At 45.4% G+C, this 7,708-nt stretch overlaps 1 pseudogene; it reads right to left on the bottom strand.

Moving 5' to 3' along the window:
• Positions 1–6,930: 6,930 nt before the first annotated feature.
• On the bottom strand, positions 6,931–7,479 carry LOC105742269 (annotated as a pseudogene).
• Positions 7,480–7,708: the final 229 nt, after the last annotated feature.

Raw genomic sequence — 7,708 nt, 5'->3', positions numbered from 1 at the left:
CATGTGGCAATGGATTAGTGAGAAATAACAGGATGAGCTGATGTTTAGCTTCATATAGATATAGACGATTACACACTAAAAAATTTACAAATATGTGTCCATACACAGGTTGATACATATACATATACTTCCTTTGTTCTGTCAGCAAAGAGGTCTAAAAGCAACACCTCCCCCCAATAAATAGATTCAATACTCAGATAGTGTTTTCTTATACTATCTGCTGATAAGAGGTGCTAGGATTCCTTATAGAAATGGCTGATTCTAGGGGAAAGGAACTGCAATAGGAAAAGAGCCTGGAGCACCATGTAGTACCAAGAAAGAAATCACACACATACACCCACACCCCCCCCCACACACACACACTGATCAGTGTGTCAAAGTGACACAGAAGCTAATTAAAAGGAGTTTTCAGGGTGAGGGAGATAGCTCAGCAACATAAGCACCTGCCTGGCAAGTGCAAGATTCTGAGTTTGATCCCCAGTACTGCAAAAAATAAAGAAATAAAAAATAAAAGACCTCGCAAAGACCAAAGCTGGAATAATGTGGGAAAAACACTAAAGTAGTATACAGCTATAAGCTAAAGTTTAAAACACATAACCATGGGGCTGGTGAGATGGCTCAGTGGTCTAAGGCACCTACTTGGAACAAGCTTGGCAAAGCACAGGGACCACGGTTCGATCCCCCAGCACCACATGCCAGCCAGCCCGCCCCCTGGTGGACTGAGCTGGCCACACACACACACACACATAAATAAATAAAAATTTAAAAAAAAAAAAAAAAAAACACATAACCATGAGTTCATATTAATAGATAAATAAAGGAGAGGACAGGCAAATCTCTGAACACAGTTCCAAGCTCTTTGCAGAGATAAACCATCCTCAAACTGAAACAAAGACCTCACTCCTCAGGTGTGCACTGAACAATGATGTTTTCCCAATCGTGTGGCTCAGAGAAAGAAATACAGTCACAGTGCTGTGGGAAAGCAGACACATACATTTTTGCCAGGTGGTCCAGACCAGCACTCAATAGTGAGTTGAGCTGGTTGTGTGCCCCCTTGGAACATAATGACAATGCCAACTTATTTCTGGTCTGTGGTCTTCCTTCTAAAGTCCCAGAATCCCTGTCCAGTCAAAGAAAATGTCAGGCTCCAGCAGATCCCAGGAAAGGGGCCATCTACATAACACCCTCAAACCTCAAAACCCTCAAGGTCATCAGAGTCAAGGAAGTGTGGGGAGCCGTCATAGCCAAGAGGAGCCCACAGAGACCTGGCAATTTCCTGAGACTTGGTCTCTTGGGTGGGATCTTGGAACAGAAATGAACTAGGGGAAACTGAGGAAATCTAAAGTACAGACTTTAGTTAGTAACTGTCTCTATAGCTGGGCATGGTGGCATGTGCCTGTAACCTCAGCACTCAGGTGGCTGAAGCAGAAGGGTCCCTACAAGTTCAAAGCCACTCTGGGATACAAGATGCACTCAAGGCCAGCCTGAACTATATAGGGAGACCCTATCTCAAAATAGGAAAATAATAGTGTTTTCTTTAAATGTAACAAGTGTACCTTACTAATGTAAGATGTTAAACTGAGTACAATTCTTTGTACTATCTTCATAATAGTTCTGTAAATCTAAAGGTGTTCTAAAATAAAACACATCTAAAAAAGTGTTAAAGAATTTTCTCTAAAGACACAGGAGGCCATTATTCTGTTTCTGGTAAGAAAATAGCAACTTTTTCACAATACTGTCAAATTCTGAAGAATTGTCACTCCCTTCTTATATGAAGTGTAGGTGCAGGGTGAAGTTGTATTTAGAAGAACTTGGAAGCCCTGCAGTGGCAGGAAACTGTCTTTTGGCACATTTTGCTACTCGTAGTATAGCTAAGATGCAGTGTTTCATTTAGACACAAGTATGAAACATGCTTGGTTTAAGGAAAGCAAAGTGTAGCTTTAACAAGCTGGGGAGATAGCTCAATAGAGTAAGTACCTGCCTGGCAAGCACAAGGGCCTGAGTTTAATCCCTGGTACCACAAAAAAAATGAAAGAAAGAAAGAAAAGAAAAGAAAAAGAAAGAAAGAGAGAAAAAGAAAAAGAAGAAAAATTGTCAGCTTTACCTCAAAGATATTTGTTGGGGTTGGGGAGATGGCTCAGTGGAATAAGCACTTCCCTGGCAAGCACAAAGACCTGAGTTCAATCCCCAGTACCAGGGGGAAAAAAAAAAAAAAGATATTTGTTAATTCTGACACTGACTGTTCAGCTTGGGATAGTGAATATTCTGGAAGGCAGGCTTATCAATCAAAAATCAAAAATATCAAAACAAAATCAAAAACACTCTTTTTGGAATTTTTTTTTTTTTATCATTTTGAGACAGGGTCTCACTATGCAGCAGCATAAGCACCTGCCTGTCAAGTGCAAGGTCCTGAGCTTGATCCTCAGTACTGCAAGAAAAAACAAACCCCCAAAAAACAAACAAACAAAAAAAAAAAAAAACTGAGACATGAAGGAGAAGTTAACTAATTAAAAGAATAAATAAATAAAGACTATAACTAGTAAGATATCAAATTTTCTTTGGCACTTTTGCTCATTGCCTAATGGCTACTGCCCACAGTCCCTTCCATATACCATGGCTTCCTCTCACCAACCTAAAAGACAGGGACTCCTGCTCTCTTTTTAAAGATTTGAAAATTGAGGCCAAGAAAGACTCACTGGTTTATTCAAGTCTCATAGCTAGTGTGCAGGCAGCAAGTCTGTAGAATCATACCTCTTAGGCTAACTCTGCTAGTGTCTCCTTGGGAGCTTTGCTTCTCCACATCCAGCCAGGGATCTGCAGTGTCTGCAGCTAGGGCCCCACCCAGCCACACTCAGAGCTCCTGGACAATGAAAAAGTTCCACGGGGAACAAAGGATTCTTCCTGCCCTAGAAAGATCAGGAGCATCTCAAGCCTTGAAACAGAGCCAGGGCCTAAAAGCTTCTCAGAGCCACATGAGTCACACCCATCAATATGCATTAGCTTCTGGACCACTTCCCCGAAGTGCTTCTGAACCTTGGAGGGATTAACTCTGTGTGTCTCAAACCTTCCCCCCCCCACACACACACACTTTACAGTAGCTGGCTTTTCTTGCTCTATTTTATGAGACATTGACTTTTATTTTCTACCTTCATTAAGTTTATTTATAGAAAGCTGTTGTTACGAGTGATGCCTTCACATTATTTCCTGAACACCGGGAGGAAACAGGCAGCTTCCAGAAGTTCTGTTTTCCAAACCTCAGGCAGCAAAAAGTGCCTTTTTGACCAATAACGGGATCCCAAATATCTTCAGGGAACAACTTGATCTTAGAATAGAACAGATTTTAGAAGCTAGCTACTCCTCCTGCAGGCTGCCCTGCCCCTCCTGCTGACCCTTCCCCATAGGAAGGCAGACCTCAGCAATTCCCCTGAGATTCCATCTCCATCTCTCCAGATCTACCCTCCACGCAAAGGGTGTGCACAACCCCGGCAGGGAGCAGGAGGTAAACAAAGTCAGGCTCAACTCCCTAGGTTCAGCTACCTCATTCACTGGTGAAACAGGATGTGGGTTCTGTCCTTAGAGAAGATGGGGATTCACTTTGTCACCATGAGACAGCCCAAGCAAGTGTCCCACCTCCTCTAACCCTTTATCTTTCTCCCCTGTCAATGGCTCAAGGCTTTAGGTGCAGTCTCAGGAAGACACAGTATTGCTCAGCTTTGGATTGAGCAGACAGTCCAGCTCTGGATCCTGACACTTTACCTGTATACTCCAGTGTCTATCTCATTCCATCATTCTTTCACAGGAGCCTGACAACAGGCATGCAGCATGCATGAAGCAGGACTATCACCTCCACCATTTGGATCCCACGCTACCTATGACATAACCTACACTTAGCAGCCATCCTCTGAAGTCAATCTGATATCTCAGTGGGGGACCATGGGCATCATCCCAGAGTTTTTCAGAGTATGGACAGAGGAGTTCACTGGAAATGCAGAAAACAGACTTCCACCCCTCATACATATTGGACTAGAATATGGCAGTTTGTATGGACATTAGAGTTTGAGAAGCTCTGACTCATTGCCTGATCAGGAAAAAGGAAAAAAAATAAAATAAAATAAAATAGGACCATGCTCCTTCCCTCCTGTGTTTGCAGCATGTACACTTCTCCCAGCATGAAGAATAAACAGAGGCTACCTCAAGGCCCAGGACAAAGGCTGTAGAAGACAAGCACACATGCCCCTAGCTCAAGACCCTGACCTTACTGTCCTCTACCAGCCTCCCTTGAACTGGTTGATTAAGGTTGCAGAGATAAGTGTGCTCTGTTTTCAATAAGTAAACAGCAATCCCTGGCTGTGCATCCCCTGAAATTGAACTGTACTCCCCATACCATGAGAGCATAGGGATGTACTGTGGTCCAGGCTGGGACACAAGACACTGTACAACAGCACAGTACCAGCCTGGCTACACCCTGCCCTGAACTACTGAGCAGCCTCCTCTGGCCATTCAGGATTTGCAATAACTGATCGACACTTGCTGATTAAGTGAAAAGCTTCCTTAGTTGACAGTAGTTACCAGATATGGGGGAAGAGTAATTAGAAATGGGGTGCATGGAGGAATGGGGAAATGTAAGGACAGCAGAGGAAGATGGATAATGGTAGGGAGAGGAAAGTCTCCTCTTGCAGCAAAAGAAATGTATTGGAAATGCCACCAATATGCAGTGCCTAGGCAGGCAGAGGTCACCACCTGGTCCTTGAGGCTGGCAGCCTAAGCAGAAGGGGTCTCCCCTGGTTGCAGTGGGACTACCTGACAATGTTCCTGGTTGGAGGACCTGGCCACCTCTGCTTTCGAAAGACCCAGGTAACTCCAATGTGCAGAGAAGAGGTACATCACTCCAGGAGGGAAAGGGACTAGTCTAAATGCATTTCACACTGCCAACACAATGTGGTGCTGTGAACTCAACAACTGGGTGTCTAGATGGTAGGAGTCTACATTACAGGTGGATGGGGCTTTCCAAAACCTAGATTCACACTAATGACAATGCATGCACACTGCTGAATGGCCCATACCTTATTATGTAGACCCTGTGTTCTCCTAACAATCATTGACTCAGCTAGTGAGTACTATGTCCAGGTCAACAACGTATGGCTCCAGGTTTATAGCAGGAGTCAGTAAGCATGACTCATCAGATGTTTATCTATGGTTTATGCATTAAGAAAGGTTTTTACAATTATAAAAAGTTAAAGGGAAGAGAATGTAAGAGACCACATCTGATCCACATGAAAACATCAGCAGATCCTTGGCTCCTGGCAGCTACAGATACCCCCAGAAGAAGGTCCTCAATCAACTCAAAGAAACCCCAGCCATTAAATGCTTAATCCCTAATAAGCAGTAGAGATACCCTTGTCTTCAACTTTATAGGGAATGGTCCAGCAGAGCAGCAGGCCCAGGCTGGGCCCTACCAAGCTGGTCACCTACCCACCATACCTAATATTCAGTTTGGGTCCTGCCTCAATCACACAGGGAGGCCTCTGTCAACCAAGGAGAAGTCCTATGCTGAAGGCATTCCCAGGATGAGTATGAAGAGCAGCTTCCCTTGCCTGGTCTAAGTATCTGTCTTCACGGCATACCACAAGGATCAGAAGGAAGGAGTCACTCTGAGAAGGCAGCCTAAGACATATGGCAATGCCACACGCCCATGCAGCACACAAAGAGACACAGAATAGTCAGAGAAGGGTCTGAAGAAGAACCTTTCTGGAGCTGGGAAAGAGAGCCCTACACTGAGTGAAGGGCCCTTGTGACAGATGCAACCCACTCTGCCAGGCCAGAAAGAGAAGCATATGACCCCAAGATGGCCTGGTGGAGTTGGCACAGAAACCCAAGGAAGGATAGCATGTGGGTATCTTCAAAATCAATCGCTATAATGCACTCAGCAGACAGTAGGGCTGTACTGTGTGCCTGCACTATATCACATATCTCTGTAGGTCACTGGCTCACAAAATTGATTTAGGAGAGATTATTCAATCCCTTTTACATGGAACTCCGCCAGCAGCAGCTGCTGATCATCAGAGGTCGGGAAGCGATGGACAAGGCAGTCTCTTGTGCTGTAAATGGAACTCCATATTCCCTTTATGAATTTCCTGTCAATCTTCAAATTACTTCAAATACAATTGCCCTTCACTTAGGCAGTGTTTTATGTCTCCATGTCTGCCTGCTCCCCATATCCCATTACCTAGGCGGCGGTACACAATACTCCCTGAGAGCCTCTCGGGCGCCCATGTCACAAGGAAAACAGCAATTGGGGACCACAGGGTCCTAGCAGCCTCTCCCCTCACCTGCAGCCAGCTCATAGCATGATCATAGCAAACATAAGCTAACATGTCTTGCATTCATAAATTCCTGCTTGGCCCTGCTTCTCACACCAACCAATGCCATATTTCCTTACTCTTTTCAGCAGGAGAACCATAAATTATGCAAATAACACCCCAGCCTGGAAAAACTGGTGCTTCTGGTCACATTGTGATTCCACTCTGCTTAGCCCAATGATGATGCCTGCAGGAGCTGTCTTTACCACCTGACACCACCCTCATTCACCCACTCTGCTTTCCACAGAGGAGGAATAGATGGCAGCTATTTCTCCCAGTCTCCCTGGTGGAAGCTTGTCTCCACTTTGACCTCTGCACATGGAGAGCCCAGCCCCAGTCCTGGGTCCTTTCTCTGTACTCCCTATCCATGCAACTAAATGCAAACCAGTCCCAAATCTCCTGTGTACATCCTAATCCTTTCTGCCAAACCCCAACTTGCATGTAACCAGCCATCTCTGGTGTGATGTGTCCAAACCCAGACCTCAGGTCTCCCTCCACTTGCAGTCTCTGGCCCTGAAGAACCTCTACATGCCAGAACTGTGAAGTCAAGTCTTTCTTTTTTTTTTTTTTTCAGATCATCTCTTTATTGATATATTTTCTTTTGCTTCTTAGCTAGCTGGACACTCGACAACAACGTTGTTGATGTCATCAATGATGTCATGAGGGTGCCGGCTGTCCACGTTGCAGCCCACAGACTGGGTGGTCCCCAGGATCTCCTTAATGGTTCCGGAAAGTTCTCTGGCTAAAGACCGGTGCTGCATCTGTCGGGCAATGTTGACAATCTCATCAAAAGTGATATTTCCACTGTGTTTAATGTTTTTCTGCTTCTTTCTGTCTCTTGGTGGCTCCTTGAGGGCTTTGATGACAGGGTAGAGGCAGAAGGCACCACCTCAATCTGAGCCTATCTGTTCTGAATGGTCAGTTTCACCGTGATCCGCAGGCCCTTCCAGTCACCAGTTGCCTTGGCAATGTCATCCCCCACTTTTTTTGGAGACAGACCCAAGGGATCGATCTTGGGGGCCAGGGCAGATGTGGCGCCAACTTCACCACCGGTGCACCTCAGGTACACGACTTTAATCTCCTTGGGGTCAAACTTGGGCGGCATGCTGGAGGTGGCTGGTGTGGGATGAACCCGGATTTAGGACGACCAAAGAAAGTTGCACCTTAGCCTCCTCCTAGCCGAAAGCAGAAAGAGTCAAGTCTTTTTTGAAAGCTCTCCCCTTTACACCACTTCCTCAAGACAACTTCCAGAGAATTCATCTGCCCAGGTCTCCCCTTAGGCAGTCTCTCCACTTTGACCTCTGCACATGGAGGGCCCAGCCACATCATGAGAAGGTAGACTGCCCTCC

The sequence above is a fragment of the Octodon degus genome, unplaced genomic scaffold (assembly GCF_000260255.1).
Source record: "Octodon degus isolate 3935 unplaced genomic scaffold, OctDeg1.0 scaffold00045, whole genome shotgun sequence".
Taxonomy (NCBI): domain Eukaryota; kingdom Metazoa; phylum Chordata; class Mammalia; order Rodentia; family Octodontidae; genus Octodon; species Octodon degus.
The sequence above is the reverse complement of the archived record's forward strand: the minus strand, read 5'-3'. Positions and strand labels throughout refer to the sequence as shown.